The following is a 24,131-nucleotide window of genomic DNA, read 5'->3' as shown; positions in this document are numbered from 1 at the left end:
AGACCGAAGCCGTTGATGTCCTCTTATCTGGCAACCATCGAGAGGTGAGCTCCTTTTTTGTTTTCCGTAGTCCCCGCACACCTCTGGTTCTTGGTCTGCCTTGGCTAAGAACTCATAACCCCGCCATAGACTGGACCCACCCTAAGTTAACTGCATGGAGTAACTATTGTCACTCACACTGTCTTAAATCTGCCTTAGTGCCTACCTGTTCGGTCCAGGAACCGACGCAACCTGACCTCTCCGCAGTGCCAGAAGGCTACCATGACCTTGGACTGGTTTTTAGTAAGGACCATGCGGTGTCACTCCCTCCTCACCGTCCGTACGACTGTGCCATCTCTCTCCTTCCTGGTGCGACCCTCCCCAAGGGACGACTTTACAACATCTCTCTACCAGAAAGGGAGGCCATGAAGTCATACATCACGGAGTCCCTGGCCACAGGTATTATTCGCCCTTCCTCCTCCCCTGTCGGGGCAGGGTTCTTTTTTGTGAATAAAAAAGATGGCGGCCTCAGACCCACCATCGACTACCGGGGGCTGAATGAAATCACAATTAAAAACAAATACCCTCTTCCTCTTATTGATTCCACTTTCACCCCCCTGCACGGGGCTACCATCTTTACGAAGCTCGACCTACGTAACGCCTACCACCTCGTCCGTATTAAGGAAGGCGATGAATGGAAGACTGCCTTTAACACGCCCATGGGCCATTATGAATATCTTGTTATGCCATTCGGGCTCACTAACGCCCCTGCAGTCTTCCAAAACTTGGTGAATGACGTCCTGAGTGATATGATTAACAAGTTCGTCGTGGTGTATTTGGATGACATTCTGGTGTTCTCTGGCACCCCATCAGAACATGAGGACCATGTCCGTCAAGTACTCCAGAGACTGCTAGAGAACCGGCTGTACGTAAAAGCCGAGAAATGCGAGTTCAGTGTTCCCGAAACTGCCTTCCTTGGCTACATTGTGGGGCATGGGAAGCTACGAATGGACCCGGCAAAAGTGACTGCTGTTCTGGACTGGCCTCGCCCCTCTGACAGGAAGCAACTACAACGCTTTCTCGGTTTTGCAAACTTCTATAGGAGATTCATTCGCAATTACAGCCGGATTGCAGCTCCCCTCACGGCCCTCACTTCCACCGCCAAACCGTTCCTCTGGTCCGACGCTGCAGACGCCGCTTTTAGTGACCTCAAGAGTCGTTTCACCTCAGACCCCGTGCTGGTCCACCCCGACCCGTCACTCCAGTTCATTGTGGAGGTTGATGCCTCAGAGTCGGGGGTGGGCGCAGTGCTCTCCCAACGCCAGCCCGCCGATAGCAAAATCCACCCATGTGCCTTTTTCTCCCGCAGGCTCTCACCCGCTGAACGCAATTACAGTATTGGGGACAGGGAGCTCCTAGCAGTAAAACTGGCTCTGGAAGAATGGCGTCACCACCTGGAAGGCACACCAGAGCCATTCCTCGTACTCACTGACCATAAGAACCTGGAGTACCTCAAGGCGGCTAGGAGACTAAATCCACGACAGGCCAGGTGGGCTTTGTTTTTCTGCCGTTTTGACTTTGTGCTCTCTTACATCCCAGGCTCCAAAAACACAAAACCCGACGCCTTGTCACGCCAATTTCAAACCATTGAACCTAAGGAAGAACCCGCGCCGATTCTTCCTCAAACCCGCTTCCTGGCCTCCGTGGAATGGGAGATAGAGCGCAAAGTAAAGGATTCCCATGCTGAGCACCCAGATCCTCGAGCCGGTCCCCAGTCTAACCTGTTTGTGCCCCAGAGTCTCCGTTCCCAGGTCTTGGAGTGGGCTCACTCATCCCGGCTGTTCTGCCACCCCGGCATCCGTAGGACATTGGCTGTCCTACGCCAGCGGTTCTGGTGGCCATCCATGCCAGAAGATACTAGATCCTATGTCCTAGCCTGTACAGTATGTGCGCGCAGCAAAACGTCCACCAAGCCCAGCTCTGGACTCCTTCGCCCACTACCTGTCCCAAGCCGACCCTGGTCCCACATAGCCCTGGATTTCGTCACCGGTTTGCCCCCCTCCAAAGGTAATACTGTAATTCTCACTATTGTCGACAGATTCTCCAAAGCCGCTCATTTCATTCCCCTTCGCAAACTTCCCTCAGCCATGGAAACTACAACCCTGCTTACTAACCATGTCTTCCGTTTGCACGGCATCCCGTCAGATATAGTCTCCGACAGGGGGCCCCAGTTTACTTCTCAGGTCTGGAGGGCTTTCTGTGCGGCGCTAGGCGTGGGAGTGAGCCTCTCCTCCGGTTACCACCCACAGACAAATGGCCAGTGTGAGCGTGCAAACCAGCAACTCGAGGCGGCCCTCCGGTGCACCACTCAAGCTCACCCCAACACTTGGAGTGACCAGTTGCCCTGGATTGAATACGCGCACAACGTCCTGCCGAATGCCTCATCGGGTATGTCACCTTTTATGTGTTCTTTGGGTTACCAACCCCCGTTGTTCCCCTCCCAGGAAAGTGAGATAGCCGTCCCGTCTGTCCAAGGCCACATCGACCGTTGCTCCAGAGTCTGGGAACAAGCGCGCGCCGCTCTCCTCCGCGCCTCTGAGAGGTCCCGTACCCAGTCCGATCGTCGCCGCTCGCCCGCACCGATTTACACTGTCGGCCAAAAGGTGTGGCTCTCTTCCAAGTCCTTGCCCTTGAAGACAGGGTCTGTGAAGCTCACCCCCCGGTTCGTTGGGCCCTTTGAGATCACGAAGGTGGTAAACCCCAACGCAGTGCGTCTCCGGCTCCCTGCACATTACCGGGTCCACCCCACGTTCCATGTCTCCCTCGTGAAACCGGTCTCCACTAGTCCCTTGGCCCCCCCTGTTCCGCCCCCTCCGCCGCCTCTGTCGGTCGACGGGGGTCCAGCCTTCCGGGTGGAGCGGCTTCTGGATGTCCGCCGCCGTGGCCGTGGGCTCCAGTACCTAGTTGACTGGGAGGGCTATGGCCCGGAGGAGCGGTCCTGGATCCCTGCCCGGTGGGTGCTGTCGCGGGCGCTCATCCGGGACTTCCACCGTGCCCATCCTGGGCGTCTCCGTCGGGCGCCTGGTGTCGCCCGTAGGGGGGGGGGTCCTGTTAGGTCCTCTTCCCCCTCCTTCTGAGACATGCCCACCTCCAGCAGGTGTGCATGTTTTTAGCTGATTGCAGGTCAGACGAGTGGAGCGGCCACAGCTGAGAGCAATGAACATCAGCCAGCTTTAAAAGCCCAGCAGACGCTCCACCTCGTCGCCCGATCAACTCGTCTGGTTTCGCCGTCAGTTGCTTCTCGCATTCCTTATATGATATCATTGATTCCCGGCTCACGACTACTTTGCTCTTGCCCCAGGTCCTGTTCTCTGCGCGCTCCTTGTCGGATTCTACGCCTGCCTCCTTCCGAGCTTCCACGCCTGCCTCCTTCCGAGCTCCCACGTCAGCTCCCCTGCTCCGCTCCCAGCAATCTACACCCAAGACAGCCTTGTGACCTACAATAAACGATTGCTCATTTTTTACCACTGTGTGTCCACTCTGGGATCCCCTATTGCTCTCGCACCTTAACAGTTCTAGGACATTTGATTTGAGTGCAATCCTCAAACTTAGGTCAAAAAAGCCATTTAAGCCTTTTCACAGTGAGATCTATGCGATATGGCCGAGAAATGTAATTTTGATGTTCACTCCCAAACCGCTGCGCAGAAGTCAACCAAACTTCACCCATTAGTGTATTGTATCACAATCTAGTAATTACATGTGGAAATTTGGTTCTAGGACATTTGATTTGAGCGCAATTCTCAAACTTAGGTCAAAAAAGCCATTTAAGCCTTTTCACAGTGAGATCTATGCGATATGGCCGAGAAATGTAATTTTGATGTTCACTCCCAAACCGCTGCGCAGAAGTCAACCAAACTTCACCCATTAGTGTATTGTATCACAATCTAGTAATTACATGTGGAAATTTGGTTCTAGGACATTTGATTTGAGCGCAATTCTCAAACTTAGGTCAAAAAAGCCATTTAAGCCTTTTCACAGTGAGATCTATGCGATATGGCCGAGAAATGTAATTTTGATGTTAACTCCCAAACCGCTGCGCAGAAGTAAACCAAACTTCACCCAATAGTGTATTGTATCACAATCTAGTAGTTACATGTGGAAATTTGGTTCTAGGACATTTGATTTGAGCGCAATCCTCAAACTTAGGTCAAAAAAGCCATTTAAGCCTTTTCACAGTGAGATCTATGCGATATGGCCGAGAAATGTAATTTTGATGTTAACTCCCAAACCGCTGCGCAGAAGTAAACCAAACTTCTCCCAATAGTGTATTTTATCATAATCTAGTAGTTACATTTGGAAATTTAGTTCTAGGACATTTGGTTTGAGCGCAATCTTCAAACTTAATTAAAAAAAGTAATTTAAGCCTTTTCACAGTGAGATCTATGCGATATGGCCGAGAAATGTAATTTTGATGTTAACTCCCAAACCGCTGCGCAGAAGTCAACCAAACTTCACCCAATAGTGTATTGTATCACAATCTAGTAGTTACATGTGGAAATTTGGTTCTAGGACATTTGATTTGAGCGCAATCCTCAAACTTAGGTCAAAAAAGCCATTTAAGCCTTTTCACAGTGAGATCTATGCGATATGGCCGAGAAATGTAATTTTGATGTTAACTCCCAAACCGCTGCGCAGAAGTAAACCAAACTTCACCCAATAGTGTATTGTATCACAATCTAGTAGTTACATGTGGAAATTTGGTTCTAGGACATTTGATTTGAGCGCAATCCTCAAACTTAGGTCAAAAAAGCCATTTAAGCCTTTTCACAGTGAGATCTATGCGATATGGCCGAGAAATGTAATTTTGATGTTAACTCCCAAACCGCTGCGCAGAAGTCAACCAAACTTCACCCATTAGTGTATTGTATCACAATCTAGTAGTTACATGTGGAAATTTGGTTCTAGGACATTTCATTTGAGCGCAATTCTCAAACTTAGGTCAAAAAAGCCATTTAAGCCTTTTCACAGTGAGATCTATGCGATATGGCCGAGAAATGTAATTTTGATGTTAACTCCCAAACCGCTGCGCAGAAGTAAACCAAACTTCTCCCAATAGTGTATTTTATCATAATCTAGTAGTTACATTTGGAAATTTAGTTCTAGGACATTTGGTTTGAGCGCAATCTTCAAACTTAATTAAAAAAAGTCATTTAAGCCTTTTCACAGTGAGATCTATGCGATATGGCCGAGAAATGTAATTTTGATGTTAACTCCCAAACCGCTGCGCAGAAGTAAACCAAACTTCACCCAATAGTGTATTTTATCATAATCTAGTAGTTACATTTGGAAATTTAGTTCTAGGACATTTGGTTTGAGCGCAATCTTCAAACTTAATTAAAAAAAGTCATTTAAGCCTTTTCACAGTGAGATCTATGCGATATGGCCGAGAAATGTAATTTTGATGTTCACTCCCAAACCGCTGCGCAGAAGTCAACCAAACTTCACCCATTAGTGTATTGTATCACAATCTAGTAATTACATGTGGAAATTTGGTTCTAGGACATTTGATTTGAGCGCAATTCTCAAACTTAGGTCAAAAAAGCCATTTAAGCCTTTTCACAGTGAGATCTATGCGATATGGCCGAGAAATATAATTTTGATGTTCACTCCCAAACCGCTGCGCAGAAGTCAACCAAACTTCACCCATTAGTGTATTGTATCACAATCTAGTAATTACATGTGGAAATTTGGTTCTAGGACATTTGATTTGAGCGCAATTCTCAAACTTAGGTCAAAAAAGCCATTTAAGCCTTTTCACAGTGAGATCTATGCGATATGGCCGAGAAATGTAATTTTGATGTTAACTCCCAAACCGCTGCGCAGAAGTAAACCAAACTTCACCCAATAGTGTATTGTATCACAATCTAGTAGTTACATGTGGAAATTTGGTTCTAGGACATTTGATTTGAGCGCAATCCTCAAACTTAGGTCAAAAAAGCCATTTAAGCCTTTTCACAGTGAGATCTATGCGATATGGCCGAGAAATGTAATTTTGATGTTAACTCCCAAACCGCTGCGCAGAAGTAAACCAAACTTCTCCCAATAGTGTATTTTATCATAATCTAGTAGTTACATTTGGAAATTTAGTTCTAGGACATTTGGTTTGAGCGCAATCTTCAAACTTAATTAAAAAAAGTCATTTAAGCCTTTTCACAGTGAGATCTATGCGATATGGCCGAGAAATGTAATTTTGATGTTAACTCCCAAACCGCTGCGCAGAAGTCAACCAAACTTCACCCAATAGTGTATTTTATCACAATCTAGTAGTTACATTTGGAAATTTAGTTCTAGGACATTTGATTTGAGCGCAATCCTCAAACTTAGGTCAAAAAAGCCATTTAAGCCTTTTCACAGTGAGATCTATGCGATATGGCCGAGAAATGTAATTTTGATGTTAACTCCCAAACCGCTGCGCAGAAGTAAACCAAACTTCACCCAATAGTGTATTTTATCATAATCTTTTAGTTACATTTGGAAATTTAGTTCTAGGACATTTGGTTTGAGCGCAATCTTCAAACTTAATTAAAAAAAGTCATTTAAGCCTTTTCACAGTGAGATCTATACGATATGGCCGAGAAATGTAATTTTGATGTTAACTCCCAAACCGCTGCGCAGAAGTCAACCAAACTTCACCCAATAGTGTATTTTATCATAATCTAGTAGTTACATTTGGAAATTTAGTTCTAGGACATTTGGTTTGAGCGCAATCTTCAAACTTAATTAAAAAAAGTCATTTAAGCCTTTTCACAGTGAGATCTATGCGATATGGCCGAGAAATGTAATTTTGATGTTAACTCCCAAACCGCTGCGCAGAAGTCAACCAAACTTCACGCAATAGTGTATTGTATCACAATCTAGTAGTTACATGTGGAAATTTGGTTCTAGGACATTTGATTTGAGCGCAATCCTCAAACTTAGGTCAAAAAAGCCATTTAAGCCTTTTCACAGTGAGATCTATGCGATATGGCCGAGAAATGTAATTTTGATGTTAACTCCCAAACCGCTGCGCAGAAGTAAACCAAACTTCACCCAATAGTGTATTGTATCACAATCTAGTAGTTACATGTGGAAATTTGGTTCTAGGACATTTGATTTGAGCGCAATCCTCAAACTTAGGTCAAAAAAGCCATTTAAGCCTTTTCACAGTGAGATCTATGCGATATGGCCGAGAAATGTAATTTTGATGTTAACTCCCAAACCGCTGCGCAGAAGTCAACCAAACTTCACCCATTAGTGTATTGTATCACAATCTAGTAGTTACATGTGGAAATTTGGTTCTAGGACATTTCATTTGAGCGCAATTCTCAAACTTAGGTCAAAAAAGCCATTTAAGCCTTTTCACAGTGAGATCTATGCGATATGGCCGAGAAATGTAATTTTGATGTTAACTCCCAAACCGCTGCGCAGAAGTAAACCAAACTTCACCCAATAGTGTATTGTATCACAATCTAGTAGTTACATGTGGAAATTTGGTTCTAGGACATTTGATTTGAGTGCAATCCTCAAACTTAGGTCAAAAAAGCCATTTAAGCCTTTTCACAGTGAGATCTATGCGATATGGCCGAGAAATGTAATTTTGATGTTAACTCCCAAACCGCTGCGCAGAAGTCAACCAAACTTCACCCATTAGTGTATTGTATCACAATCTAGTAGTTACATGTGGAAATTTGGTTCTAGGACATTTCATTTGAGCGCAATTCTCAAACTTAGGTCAAAAAAGCCATTTAAGCCTTTTCACAGTGAGATCTATGCGATATGGCCGAGAAATGTAATTTTGATGTTAACTCCCAAACCGCTGCGCAGAAGTAAACCAAACTTCACCCAATAGTGTATTGTATCACAATCTAGTAGTTACATGTGGAAATTTGGTTCTAGGACATTTGATTTGAGCGCAATTCTCAAACTTAGGTCAAAAAAGCCATTTAAGCCTTTTCACAGTGAGATCTATGCGATATGGCCGAGAAATGTAATTTTGATGTTAACTCCCAAACCGCTGCGCAGAAATAAACCAAACTTCACCCAATAGTGTATTGTATCACAATCTAGTAGTTACATGTGGAAATTTGGTTCTAGGACATTTGATTTGAGCGCAATCCTCAAACTTAGGTCAAAAAAGCCATTTAAGCCTTTTCACAGTGAGATCTATGCGATATGGCCGAGAAATGTAATTTTGATGTTAACTCCCAAACCGCTGCGCAGAAGTAAACCAAACTTCTCCCAATAGTGTATTTTATCATAATCTAGTAGTTACATTTGGAAATTTAGTTCTAGGACATTTGGTTTGAGCGCAATCTTCAAACTTAATTAAAAAAAGTCATTCAAGCCTTTTCACAGTGAGATCTATGCGATATGGCCGAGAAATGTAATTTTGATGTTAACTCCCAAACCGCTGCGCAGAAGTCAACCAAACTTCACCCAATAGTGTATTTTATCACAATCTAGTAGTTACATTTGGAAATTTAGTTCTAGGACATTTGATTTGAGCGCAATCCTCAAACTTAGGTCAAAAAAGCCATTTAAGCCTTTTCACAGTGAGATCTATGCGATATGGCCGAGAAATGTAATTTTGATGTTAACTCCCAAACCCCTGCGCAGAAGTAAACCTAACTTCACCCAATAGTGTATTTTATCATAATCTAGTAGTTACATTTGGAAATTTAGTTCTAGGACATTTGGTTTGAGCGCAATCTTCAAACTTAATTAAAAAAAGTCATTTAAGCCTTTTCACAGTGAGATCTATGCGATATGGCCGAGAAATGTAATTTTGATGTTAACTCCCAAACCGCTGCGCAGAAGTCAACCAAACTTCACCCGATAGTGTATTTTATCACAATCTAGTAGTTACATTTGGAAATTTAGTTTTAGGACATTTGGTTTGAGCGCAATCTTCAAACTTAATTTAAAAAAGTCATTTAAGCCTTTTCACAGTGAGATCTATGCAATATGGCCGAGAAATGTAATTTTGATGTTAACTCCCAAACCGCTGCGCAGAAGTCAACCAAACTTCACCCAATAGTGTATTTTATCACAATCTAGTAGTTACATTTGGAAATTTAGTTTTAGGACATTTGATTTGAGCGCAGTCTTCAAACTTAATTTAAAAAAGTCATTTAAGCCTTTTCACAGTGAGATCTATGCGATATGGCCGAGAAATGTAATTTTGATGTTAACTCCCAAACCGCTGCGCAGACGTAAACCAAACTTCACCCAATAGTGTATTGTATCACAATCTAGTAGTTACATGTGGAAATTTGGTTCTAGGACATTTGATTTGAGCGCAATCCTCAAACTTAGGTCAAAAAAGCCATTTAAGCCTTTTCACAGTGAGATCTATGCGATATGGCCGAGAAATGTAATTTTGATGTTAACTCCCAAACCGCTGCGCAGAAGTCAACCAAACTTCACCCATTAGTGTATTGTATCACAATCTAGTAGTTACATGTGGAAATTTGGTTCTAGGACATTTCATTTGAGCGCAATTCTCAAACTTAGGTCAAAAAAGCCATTTAAGCCTTTTCACAGTGAGATCTATGCGATATGGCCGAGAAATGTAATTTTGATGTTAACTCCAAAACCGCTGCGCAGAAGTAAACCAAACTTCACCCAATAGTGTATTGTATCACAATCTAGTAGTTACATGTGGAAATTTGGTTCTAGGACATTTGATTTGAGTGCAATCCTCAAACTTAGGTCAAAAAAGCCATTTAAGCCTTTTCACAGTGAGATCTATGCGATATGGCCGAGAAATGTAATTTTGATGTTAACTCCCAAACCGCTGCGCAGAGGTCAACCAAACTTCACCCAATAGTGTATTTTATCATAATCTAGTAGTTACATTTGGAAATTTAGTTCTAGGACATTTGGTTTGAGCGCAATCTTCGAACTTAATTAAAAAAAGTCATTTAAGCCTTTTCACAGTGAGATCTATGCGATATGGCCGAGAAATGTAATTTTGATGTTAACTCCCAAACCGCTGCGCAGAAGTCAACCAAACTTCACCCAATAGTGTATTTTATCACAATCTAGTAGTTACATTTGGAAATTTAGTTTTAGGACATTTGATTTGAGCGCAGTCTTCAAACTTAATTTAAAAAAGTCATTTAAGCCTTTTCACAGTGAGATCTATGCGATATGGCCGAGAAATGTAATTTTGATGTTAACTCCCAAACCGCTGCGCAGACGTAAACCAAACTTCACCCAATAGTGTATTGTATCACAATCTAGTAGTTACATGTGGAAATTTGGTTCTAGGACATTTGATTTGAGCGCAATCCTCAAACTTAGGTCAAAAAAGCCATTTAAGCCTTTTCACAGTGAGATCTATGCGATATGGCCGAGAAATGTAATTTTGATGTTAACTCCCAAACCGCTGCGCAGAAGTAAACCAAACTTCACCCAATAGTGTATTGTATCACAATCTAGTAGTTACATGTGGAAATTTGGTTCTAGGACATTTGATTTGAGCGCAATCCTCAAACTTAGGTCAAAAAAGCCATTTAAGCCTTTTCACAGTGAGATCTATGCGATATGGCCGAGAAATGTAATTTTGATGTTAACTCCCAAACCGCTGCGCAGAAGTAAACCAAACTTCTCCCAATAGTGTATTTTATCATAATCTAGTAGTTACATTTGGAAATTTAGTTCTAGGACATTTGGTTTGAGCGCAATCTTCAAACTTAATTAAAAAAAGTCATTTAAGCCTTTTCACAGTGAGATCCATGCGATATGGCCGAGAAATGTAATTTTGATGTTAACTCCCAAACCGCTGCGCAGAAGTCAACCAAACTTCACCCAATAGTGTATTTTATCACAATCTAGTACTTACATTTGGAAATTTAGTTCTAGGACATTTGATTTGAGCGCAATCCTCAAACTTAGGTCAAAAAAGCCATTTAAGCCTTTTCACAGTGAGATCTATGCGATATGGCCGAGAAATGTAATTTTGATGTTAACTCCCAAACCGCTGCGCAGAAGTAAACCTAACTTCACCCAATAGTGTATTTTATCATAATCTAGTAGTTACATTTGGAAATTTAGTTCTAGGACATTTGGTTTGAGCGCAATCTTCAAACTTAATTAAAAAAAGTCATTTAAGCCTTTTCACAGTGAGATCTATGCGATATGGCCGAGAAATGTAATTTTGATGTTAACTCCCAAACCGCTGCGCAGAAGTCAACCAAACTTCACCCGATAGTGTATTTTATCACAATCTAGTAGTTACATTTGGAAATTTAGTTTTAGGACATTTGGTTTGAGCGCAATCTTCAAACTTAATTTAAAAAAGTCATTTAAGCCTTTTCACAGTGAGATCTATGCGATATGGCCGAGAAATGTAATTTTGATGTTCACTCCCAAACCGCTGCGCAGAAGTCAACCAAACTTCACCCAATAGTGTATTGTATCACAATCTAGTAGTTACATGTGGAAATTTGGTTCTAGGACATTTGATTTGAGCGCAATCCTCAAACTTAGGTCAAAAAAGCCATTTAAGCCTTTTCACAGTGAGATCTATGCGATATGGCCGAGAAATGTAATTTTGATGTTAACTCCCAAACCGCTGCGCAGAAGTAAACCAAACTTCACCCAATAGTGTATTGTATCACAATCTAGTAGTTACATGTGGAAATTTGGTTCTAGGACATTTGATTTGAGCGCAATCCTCAAACTTAGGTCAAAAAAGCCATTTAAGCCTTTTCACAGTGAGATCTATGCGATATGGCCGAGAAATGTAATTTTGATGTTAACTCCCAAACCGCTGCGCAGAAGTAAACCAAACTTCACCCAATAGTGTATTTTATCATAATCTAGTAGTTACATTTGGAAATTTAGTTCTAGGACATTTGGTTTGAGCGCAATCTTCATAATTAAAAAAAGTCATTTAAGCCTTTTCACAGTGAGATCTATGCAATATGGCCGAGAAATGTAATTTTGATGTTAACTCCCAAACCGCTGCGCAGAAGTCAACCAAACTTCACCCAATAGTGTATTTTATCACAATCTAGTAGTTACATTTGGAAATTTAGTTTTAGGACATTTGATTTGAGCGCAGTCTTCAAACTTAATTTAAAAAAGTCATTTAAGCCTTTTCACAGTGAGATCTATGCGATATGGCCGAGAAATGTAATTTTGATGTTAACTCCCAAACCGCTGCGCAGACGTAAACCAAACTTCACCCAATAGTGTATTGTATCACAATCTAGTAGTTACATGTGGAAATTTGGTTCTCGGACATTTGATTTGAGCGCAATCCTCAAACTTAGGTCAAAAAAGCCATTTAAGCCTTTTCACAGTGAGATCTATGCGATATGGCCGAGAAATGTAATTTTGATGTTAACTCCAAAACCGCTGCGCAGAAGTAAACCAAACTTCACCCAATAGTGTATTGTATCACAATCTAGTAGTTACATGTGGAAATTTGGTTCTAGGACATTTGATTTGAGCGCAATCCTCAAACTTAGGTCAAAAAAGCCATTTAAGCCTTTTCACAGTGAGATCTATGCGATATGGCCGAGAAATGTAATTTTGATGTTAACTCCCAAACCGCTGCGCAGAAGTCAACCAAACTTCACCCATTAGTGTATTGTATCACAATCTAGTAGTTACATGTGGAAATTTGGTTCTAGGACATTTCATTTGAGCGCAATTCTCAAACTTAGGTCAAAAAAGCCATTTAAGCCTTTTCACAGTGAGATCTATGCGATATGGCCGAGAAATGTAATTTTGATGTTAACTCCAAAACCGCTGCGCAGAAGTAAACCAAACTTCACCCAATAGTGTATTGTATCACAATCTAGTAGTTACATGTGGAAATTTGGTTCTAGGACATTTGATTTGAGTGCAATCCTCAAACTTAGGTCAAAAAAGCCATTTAAGCCTTTTCACAGTGAGATCTATGCGATATGGCCGAGAAATGTAATTTTGATGTTAACTCCCAAACCGCTGCGCAGAAGTAAACCAAACTTCACCCATTAGTGTATTGTATCACAATCTAGTAGTTACATGTGGAAATTTGGTTCTAGGACATTTGATTTGAGCGCAATTCTCAAACTTAGGTCAAAAAAGCCATTTAAGCCTTTTCACAGTGAGATCTATGCGATATGGCCGAGAAATGTAATTTTGATGTTAACTCCCAAACCGCTGCGCAGAAGTAAACCAAACTTCACCCAATAGTGTATTGTATCACAATCTAGTAGTTACATGTGGAAATTTGGTTCTAGGACATTTGATTTGAGCGCAATCCTCAAACTTAGGTCAAAAAAGCCATTTAAGCCTTTTCACAGTGAGATCTATGCGATATGGCCGAGAAATGTAATTTTGATGTTAACTCCCAAACCGCTGCGCAGAAGTAAACCAAACTTCTCCCAATAGTGTATTTTATCATAATCTAGTAGTTACATTTGGAAATTTAGTTCTAGGACATTTGGTTTGAGCGCAATCTTCAAACTTAATTAAAAAAAGTCATTTAAGCCTTTTCACAGTGAGATCTATGCGATATGGCCGAGAAATGTAATTTTGATGTTAACTCCCAAACTGCTGCGCAGAAGTCAACCAAACTTCACACAATAGTGTATTTTATCACAATCTAGTAGTTACATTTGGAAATTTAGTTCTAGGACATTTGATTTGAGCGCAATCCTCAAACTTAGGTCAAAAAAGCCATTTAAGCCTTTTCACAGTGAGATCTATGCGATATGGCCGAGAAATGTAATTTTGATGTTAACTCCCAAACCGCTGCGCAGAAGTAAACCTAACTTCACCCAATAGTGTATTTTATCATAATCTAGTAGTTACATTTGGAAATTTAGTTCTAGGACATTTGGTTTGAGCGCAATCTTCAAACTTAATTAAAAAAAGTCATTTAAGCCTTTTCACAGTGAGATCTATGCGATATGGCCGAGAAATGTAATTTTGATGTTAACTCCCAAACCGCTGCGCAGAAGTCAACCAAACTTCACCCAATAGTGTATTTTATCACAATCTAGTAGTTACATTTGGAAATTTAGTTTTAGGACATTTGGTTTGAGCGCAATCTTCAAACTTAATTTAAAAAAGTCATTTAAGCCTTTTCACAGTGAGATCTATGCGATATGGCCGAGAAATGTAATTTTGATGTTCACTCCCAAACCGCTGCGCAGAAGTCAACCAAACTTCACCCATTAGTGTATTGTATCACAATCTAGTAGTTACATGTGGAAATTTGGTTCTAGGACATTTGATTTGAGCGCAATCCTCAAACTTAGGTCAAAAAAGCCATTTAAGCCTTTTCACAGTGAGATCTATGCGATATGGCCGAGAAATGTAATTTTGATGTTAACTCCCAAACCGCTGCGCAGAAGTAAACCAAACTTCACCCAATAGTGTATTGTATCACAATCTAGTAGTTACATGTGGAAATTTGGTTCTAGGACATTTGATTTGAGCGCAATCCTCAAACTTAGGTCAAAAAAGCCATTTAAGCCTTTTCACAGTGAGATCTATGCGATATGGCCGAGAAATGTAATTTTGATGTTAACTCCCAAACCGCTGCGCAGAAGTAAACCAAACTTCACCCAATAGTGTATTTTATTATAATCTAGTAGTTACATTTGGAAATTTAGTTCTAGGACATTTGGTTTGAGCGCAATCTTCATAATTAAAAAAAGTCATTTAAGCCTTTTCACAGTGAGATCTATGCAATATGGCCGAGAAATGTAATTTTGATGTTAACTCCCAAACCGCTGCGCAGAAGTCAACCAAACTTCACCCAATAGTGTATTTTATCACAATCTAGTAGTTACATTTGGAAATTTAGTTCTAGGACATTTGGTTTGAGCGCAATCTTCAAACTTAATTAAAAAAAGTCATTTAAAACTTTTCACAGTGAGATCTATGCGATATGGCCGAGAAATGTAATTTTGATGTTAACTCCCAAACCGCTGCGCAGAAGTCAACCAAACTTCACCCAATAGTGTATTGTATCACAATTTAGTAGTTACATGTGGAAATTTGGTTCTAGGACATTTGATTTGAGCGCAATTCTCAAACTTAGGTCAAAAAAGCCATTTAAGCCTTTTCACAGTGAGATCTATGCGATATGGCCGAGAAATGTATTTTTGATGTTCACTCCCACACCGCTGCGCAGAAGTAAACCAAACTTCACCCAATAGTGTATTGTATCACAATCTAGTAGTTACATGTGGAAATTTGGTTCTAGGACATTTGATTTGAGCGCAATCCTCAAACTTAGGTCAAAAAAGCCATTTAAGCCTTTTCACAGTGAGATCTATGCGATATGGCCGAGAAATGTAATTTTGATGTTAACTCCCAAACCGCTGCGCAGAAGTAAACCAAACTTCACCCAATAGTGTATTTTATCATAATCTAGTAGTTACATTTGGAAATTTAGTTCTAGGACATTTGGTTTGAGCGCAATCTTCAAACTTAATTAAAAAAAGTCATTTAAGCCTTTTCACAGTGAGATCTATGCGATATGGCCGAGAAATGTAATTTTGATGTTAACTCCCAAACCGCTGCGCAGAAGTCAACCAAACTTCACCCAATAGTATATTTTATCACAATCTAGTAGTTACATTTGGAAATTTAGTTCTAGGACATTTGATTTGAGCGCAATCCTCAAACTTAGGTCAAAAAAGCCATTTAAGCCTTTTCACAGTGAGATCTATGCGATATGGCTGAGAAATGTAATTTTGATGTTAACTCCCAAACCGCTGCACAGAAGTAAACCAAACTTCACCCAATAGTGTATTTTATCATAATCTAGTAGTTACATTTAGAAATTTAGTTCTAGGACATTTGGTTTGAGCGCAATCTTCAAACTTAATTAAAAAAAGTCATTTAAGCCTTTTCACAGTGAGATCTATGCGATATGGCCGAGAAATGTAATTTTGATGTTAACTCCCAAACCGCTGCGCAGAAGTCAACCAAACTTCACCCATTAGTGTATTGTATCACAATCTAGTAGTTATATGTGGAAATTTGGTTCTAGGACATTTGATTTGAGCGCAATCCTCAAACTTAGGTCAAAAAAGCCATTTAAGCCTTTTCACAGTGAGATCTATGCGATATGGCCGAGAAATGTAATTTTGATGTTAACTCCCAAACCGCTGCGCAGAAGTCAACCAAACTTCACCCAATAGTGTATTGTATCACATTCTAGTAGTTACATTTGAAAATTTCGTTCTAGGACATTTGGTTTGAGCGCAATTATTAAACTTAGGTCAAAAAAGCCATTTAAGCCTTTTCACAGTGAGATCTATGCGATATGGCCGAGAAATGTAATTTTGATGTTAACTCCCAAACCGCTGCGCAGAAGTAAACCAAACTTCACCCATTAGTGTATTGTATCACAATCTAGTAGTTACATGTGGAAATTTGGTTCTAGGACATTTGATTTGAGCGCAATCCTCAAACTTAGGTCAAAAAAGCCATTTAAGCCTTTTCACAGTGAGATCTATGCGATATGGCCGAGAAATGTAATTTTGATGTTAACTCCCAAACCGCTGCGCAGAAGTCAACCAAACTTCACCCAATAGTGTATTGTATCACAATCTAGTAGTTACATTTGAAAATTTTGTTCTAGGACATTTTGTTTGAACGCAATCATCAAACTTAATTAAAAAAGTCTTTTAAGCCTTTTCACAGTGAGATCTATGCGATATGGCCGAGAAATGTAATTTTGATGTTAACTCCCAAACCGCTGCGCAGAAGTCAACCAAACTTCACCCAATAGTGTATTGTATCACAATCTAGTAGTTACATTTGAAAATTTTGTTCTAGGACATTTTGTTTGAGCGCAATCTTCAAACTTAATTAAAAAAAGTCATTTAAGCCTTTTCACAGTGAGATCAATGCGATATGGCCGAGAAATGTAATTTTGATGTTCACTCCCAAACCGCTGCGCAGAAGTCAACCAAACTTCACCCATTAGTGTATTGTATCACAATCTAGTAGTTACATGTGAAAATTTGGTTCTAGGACATTTGATTTGAGCGCAATCCTCAAACTTAGGTCAAAAAAGCCATTTAAGCCTTTTCACAGTGAGATCTATGCGATATGGCCGAGAAATGTAATTTTGATGTTAACTCCCAAACCGCTGCGCAGAAATCAACCAAACTTCACCCAATAGTGTATTGTATCACATTCTAGTAGTTACATTTGAAAATTTCGTTCTAGGACATTTGGTTTGAGCGCAATTATTAAACTTAGGTCAAAAAAGCCATTTAAGCCTTTTCACAGTGAGATCTGTGCGATATGGCCGAGAAATGTAATTTTGATGTTAACTCCCAAACCGCTGCGCAGAAGTCAACCAAACTTCACCCAATAGTGTATTGTATCACAATCTAGTAGTTACATGTGGAAATTTGGTTCTAGGACATTTGATTTGAGCGCAATCCTCAAACTTAGGTCAAAAAAGCCATTTAAGCCTTTTCACAGTGAGATCTATGCGATATGGCCGAGAAATGTAATTTTGATGTTAACTCCCAAACCGCTGCGCAGAAGTCAACCAAACTTCACCCAATAGTGTATTGTATCACATTCTAGTAGTTACATTTGAAAATTTCGTTCTAGGACATTTGGTTTGAGCGCAATTATTAAACTTAGGTCAAAAAAGCCATTTAAGCCTTTTCACAGTGAGATCTATGCGATATGGCCGAGAAATGTAATTTTGATGTTAACTCCCAAACCGCTGCGCAGAAGTAAACCAAACTTCACCCATTAGTGTATTGTATCACAATCTAGTAGTTACATGTGGAAATTTGGTTCTAGGACATTTGATTTGAGCGCAATCCTCAAACTTAGGTCAAAAAAGCCATTTAAGCCTTTTCACAGTGAGATCTATGCGATATGGCCGAGAAATGTAATTTTGATGTTAACTCCCAAACCGCTGCGCAGAAGTCAACCAAACTTCACCCAATAGTGTATTGTATCACAATCTAGTAGTTACATTTGAAAATTTTGTTCTAGGACATTTTGTTTGAGCGCAATCTTCAAACTTAATTAAAAAAAGTCATTTAAGCCTTTTCACAGTGAGATCTATGCGATATGGCCGAGAAATGTAATTTTGATGTTCACTCCCAAACCGCTGCGCAGAAGTCAACCAAACTTCACCCAATAGTGTATTGTATCACATTCTAGTAGTTACATTTGAAAATTTCGTTCTAGGACATTTGGTTTGAGCGCAATTATTAAACTTAGGTCAAAAAAGCCATTTAAGCCTTTTCACAGTGAGATCTATGCGATATGGCCGAGAAATGTAATTTTGATGTTAACTCCCAAACCGCTGCGCAGAAGTCAACCAAACTTCACCCAATAGTGTATTGTATCACATTCTAGTAGTTACATTTGAAAATTTCGTTCTAGGACATTTGGTTTGAGCGCAATTATTAAACTTAGGTCAAAAAAGCCATTTAAGCCTTTTCACAGTGAGATCTATGCGATATGGCCGAGAAATGTAATTTTGATGTCAACTCCCAAACCGCTGCGCAGAAGTCAACCAAACTTCACCCAATAGTGTATTGTATCACAATCTAGTAGTTACATGTGGAAATTTGGTTCTAGGACATTTGATTTGAGCGCAATCCTCAAACTTAGGTCAAAAAAGCCATTTAAGCCTTTTCACAGTGAGATCTATGCGATATGGCCGAGAAATGTAATTTTGATGTTAACTCCCAAACCGCTGCGCAGAAGTCAACCAAACTTCACCCAATAGTGTATTGTATCACATTCTAGTAGTTACATTTGAAAATTTCGTTCTAGGACATTTGGTTTGAGCGCAATTATTAAACTTAGGTCAAAAAAGCCATTTAAGCCTTTTCACAGTGAGATCTATGCGATATGGCCGAGAAATGTAATTTTGATGTTAACTCCCAAACCGCTGCGCAGAAGTAAACCAAACTTCACCCATTAGTGTATTGTATCACAATCTAGTAGTTACATGTGGAAATTTGGTTCTAGGACATTTGATTTGAGCGCAATCCTCAAACTTAGGTCAAAAAAGCCATTTAAGCCTTTTCACAGTGAGATCTATGCGATATGGCCGAGAAATGTAATTTTGATGTTAACTCCCAAACCGCTGCGCAGAAGTCAACCAAACTTCACCCAATAGTGTATTGTATCACAATCTAGTAGTTACATTTGAAAATTTTGTTCTAGGACATTTTGTTTGAGCGCAATCTTCAAACTTAATTAAAAAAAGTCATTTAAGCCTTTTCACAGTGAGATCTATGCGATATGGCCGAGAAATGTAATTTTGATGTTCACTCCCAAACCGCTGCGCAGAAGTCAACCAAACTTCACCCATTAGTGTATTGTATCACAATCTAGTAGTTACATGTGAAAATTTGGTTCTAGGACATTTGATTTGAGCGCAATCCTCAAACTTAGGTCAAAAAAGCCATTTAAGCCTTTTCACAGTGAGATCTATGCGATATGGCCGAGAAATGTAATTTTGATGTTAACTCCCAAACCGCTGCGCAGAAGTCAACCAAACTTCACCCAATAGTGTATTGTATCACATTCTAGTAGTTACATTTGAAAATTTCGTTCTAGGACATTTGGTTTGAGCGCAATTATTAAACTTAGGTCAAAAAAGCCATTTAAGCCTTTTCACAGTGAGATCTATGCGATATGGCCGAGAAATGTAATTTTGATGTTAACTCCCAAACCGCTGCGCAGAAGTCAACCAAACTTCACCCAATAGTGTATTGTATCACAATCTAGTAGTTACATTTGAAAATTTTGTTCTAGGACATTTTATTTGAACGCAATCATCAAACTTAATTAAAAAAGTCTTTTAAGCCTTTTCACAGTGAGATCTATGCGATATGGCCGAGAAATGTAATTTTGATGTTAACTCCCAAACCGCTGCGCAGAAGTCAACCAAACTTCACTCAATAGTGTATTGTATCACATTCTAGTAGTTACATTTGAAAATTTCGTTCTAGGACATTTGGTTTGAGCGCAATCATTAAACTTAGGTCAAAAAAGCCATTTAAGCCTTTTCACAGTGAGATCTATGCGATATGGCCGAGAAATGTAATTTTGATGTTAACTCCCAAACCGCTGCGCAGAAGTCAACTAAACTTCATCCAATAGTGTATTGTATCACATTCTAGTAGTTACATTTGAAAATTTCGTTCTAGGACATTTGGTTTGAGCGCAATCATTAAACTTAATTAAAAAAGTCATTTAAGCCTTTTCACAGTGAGATCTATGCGATATGGCCGAGAAATGTAATTTTGATGTTAACTCCCAAACCGCTGCGCAGAAGTCAACCAAACTTCACCCAATAGTGTATTGTATCACAATCTAGTAGTTACATTTGAAAATTTTGTTCTAGGACATTTTGTTTGAACGCAATCATCAAACTTAATTAAAAAAGTCATTGAAGCCTTTTCACAGTGAGATCTATGCGATATGGCCGAGAAATGTAATTTTGATGTTAACTCCCAAACCGCTGCGCAGAAGTCAACCAAACTTCACCCAATAGTGTATTGTATCACATTCTAGTAGTTACATTTGAAAATTTCGTTCTAGGACATTTGGTTTGAGCGCAATCATTAAACTTAGGTCAAAAAAGCCATTTAAGCCTTTTCACAGTGAGATCTATGCGATATGGCCGAGAAATGTAATTTTGATGTTAACTCCCAAACCGCTGCGCAGAAGTCAATTAAACTTCACCCAATAGTGTATTGTATCACATTCTAGTAGTTACATTTGAAAATTTCGTTCTACGACATTTGGTTTGAGCGCAATCATTAAACTTAATTAAAAAAGTCATTTAAACCTTTTCACAGTGAGATCTATGCGATATGGCCGAGAAATGTAATTTTGATGTTAACTCCCAAACCGCTGCGCAGAAGTAAACCAAACTTCACCCATTAGTGTATTGTATCACAATCTAGTAGTTACATGTGGAAATTTGGTTCTAGGACATTTGATTTGAGCGCAATCCTCAAACTTAGGTCAAAAAAGCCATTTAAGCCTTTTCACAGTGAGATCTATGCGATATGGCCGAGAAATGTAATTTTGATGTTAACTCCCAAACCGCTGCGCAGAAGTCAACCAAACTTCACCCAATAGTGTATTGTATCAAAATCTAGTAGTTACATTTGAAAATTTTGTTCTAGGACATTTTGTTTGAACGCAATCATCAAACTTAATTAAAAAAGTCTTTTAAGCCTTTTCACAGTGAGATCTATGCGATATGGCCGAGAAATGTAATTTTGATGTTAACTCCCAAACCGCTGCGCAGAAGTCAACCAAACTTCACCCAATAGTGTATTGTATCACAATCTAGTAGTTACATTTGAAAATTTTGTTCTAGGACATTTTGTTTGAGCGCAATCTTCAAACTTAATTAAAAAAAGTCATTTAAGCCTTTTCACAGTGAGATCTATGCGATATGGCCGAGAAATGTAATTTTGATGTTCACTCCCAAACCGCTGCGCAGAAGTCAACCAAACTTCACCCATTAGTGTATTGTATCACAATCTAGTAGTTACATGTGAAAATTTGGTTCTAGGACATTTGATTTGAGCGCAATCCTCAAACTTAGGTCAAAAAAGCCATTTAAGCCTTTTCACAGTGAGATCTATGCGATATGGCCGAGAAATGTAATTTTGATGTTAACTCCCAAACCGCTGCGCAGAAGTCAACCAAACTTCACCCAATAGTGTATTGTATCACATTCTAGTAGTTACATTTGAAAATTTCGTTCTAGGACATTTGGTTTGAGCGCAATTATTAAACTTAGGTCAAAAAAGCCATTTAAGCCTTTTCACAGTGAGATCTATGCGATATGGCCGAGAAATGTAATTTTGATGTTAACTCCCAAACCGCTGCGCAGAAGTCAACCAAACTTCACCCAATAGTGTATTGTATCACAATCTAGTAGTTACATGTGGAAATTTGGTTCTAGGACATTTGATTTGAGCGCAATCCTCAAACTTAGGTCAAAAAAGCCATTTAAGCCTTTTCACAGTGAGATCTATGCGATATGGCCGAGAAATGTAATTTTGATGTTAACTCCCAAACCGCTGCGCAGAAGTCAACCAAACTTCACCCAATAGTGTATTGTATCACAATCTAGTAGTTACATTTGAAAATTTTGTTCTAGGACATTTTGTTTGAGCGCAATCTTCAAACTTAATTAAAAAAAGTCATTTAAGCCTTTTCACAGTGAGATCTATGCGATATGGCCGAGAAATGTAATTTTGATGTTCACTCCCAAACCGCTGCGCAGAAGTCAACCAAACTTCACCCAATAGTGTATTGTATCACATTCTAGTAGTTACATTTGAAAATTTCGTTCTAGGACATTTGGTTTGAGCGCAATTATTAAACTTAGGTCAAAAAAGCCATTTAAGCCTTTTCACAGTGAGATCTATGCGATATGGCCGAGAAATGTAATTTTGATGTTAACTCCCAAACCGCTGCGCAGAAGTCAACCAAACTTCACCCAATAGTGTATTGTATCACATTCTAGTAGTTACATTTGGAAATTTAGTTCTAGGACATTTGATTTGAGCGCAATCTTCAAACTTAATTAAAAAAAGTCATTTAAGCCTTTTCACAGTGAGATCTATGCGATATGGCCGAGAAATGTAATTTTGATGTTAACTCCCAAACCGCTGCGCAGAAGTCAACCAAACTTCACCCAATAGTGTATTGTATCACAATCTAGTAGTAACATTTGAAAATTTCGTTCTAGGACATTTGGTTTGAGCGCAATTATTAAACTTAGGTCAAAAAAGCCATTTAAGCCTTTTCACAGTGACATCTATGCGATATGGCCGAGAAATGTAATTTTGATGTTAACTCCCAAACCGCTGCGCAGAAGTAAACCAAACTTCACCCATTAGTGTATTGTATCACAATCTAGTAGTTACATGTGGAAATTTGGTTCTAGGACATTTGATTTGAGCGCAATCCTCAAAATTAGGTCAAAAAAGCCATTTAAGCCTTTTCACAGTGAGATCTATGCGATATGGCCGAGAAATGTAATTTTGATGTTAACTCCCAAACCGCTGGACAGAAGTCAACCAAACTTCACCCAATAGTGTATTGTATCACATTCTAGTAGTTACATTTGAAAATTTCGTTCTAGGACATTTGGTTTGAGCGCAATTATTAAACTTAGGTCAAAAAAGCCATTTAAGCCTTTTCACAGTGAGATCTATGCGATATGGCCGAGAAATGTAATTTTGATGTTAACTCCCAAACCGCTGCGCAGAAGTCAACCAAACTTCACCCAATAGTGTATTGTATCACAATCTAGTAGTTACATTTGAAAATTTTGTTCTAGGACATTTGGTTTGAACGCAATCATCAAACTTAATTAAAAAAGTCTTTTAAGCCTTTTCACAGTGAGATCTATGCGATATGGCCGAGAAATGTAATTTTGATGTTAACTCCCAAACCGCTGCGCAGAAGTCAACCAAACTTCACCCAATAGTGTATTGTATCACAATCTAGTAGTTACATTTGAAAATTTCGTTCTACGACATTTGGTTTGAGCGCAATCATTAAACTTAATTAAAAAAGTCATTTAAACCTTTTCACAGTGAGATCTATGCGATATGGCCGAGAAATGTAATTTTGATGTTAACTCCCAAACCGCTGCGCAGAAGTAAACCAAACTTCACCCATTAGTGTATTGTATCACAATCTAGTAGTTACATGTGGAAATTTGGTTCTAGGACATTTGATTTGAGCGCAATCCTCAAACTTAGGTCAAAAAAGCCATTTAAGCCTTTTCACAGTGAGATCTATGCGATATGGCCGAGAAATGTAATTTTGATGTTAACTCCCAAACCGCTGCGCAGAAGTCAACCAAACTTCACCCAATAGTGTATTGTATCAAAATCTAGTAGTTACATTTGAAAATTTTGTTCTAGGACATTTTGTTTGAACGCAATCATCAAACTTAATTAAAAAAGTCTTTTAAGCCTTTTCACAGTGAGATCTATGCGATATGGCCGAGAAATGTAATTTTGATGTTAACTCCCAAACCGCTGCGCAGAAGTCAACCAAACTTCACCCAATAGTGTATTGTATCACAATCTAGTAGTTACATTTGAAAATTTTGTTCT

The sequence above is a fragment of the Corythoichthys intestinalis genome, unplaced genomic scaffold (genome assembly GCF_030265065.1).
Source record: "Corythoichthys intestinalis isolate RoL2023-P3 unplaced genomic scaffold, ASM3026506v1 HiC_scaffold_36, whole genome shotgun sequence".
In the NCBI taxonomy this organism is placed as follows: domain Eukaryota; kingdom Metazoa; phylum Chordata; class Actinopteri; order Syngnathiformes; family Syngnathidae; genus Corythoichthys; species Corythoichthys intestinalis.
This window is presented reverse-complemented; position numbering follows the sequence as displayed.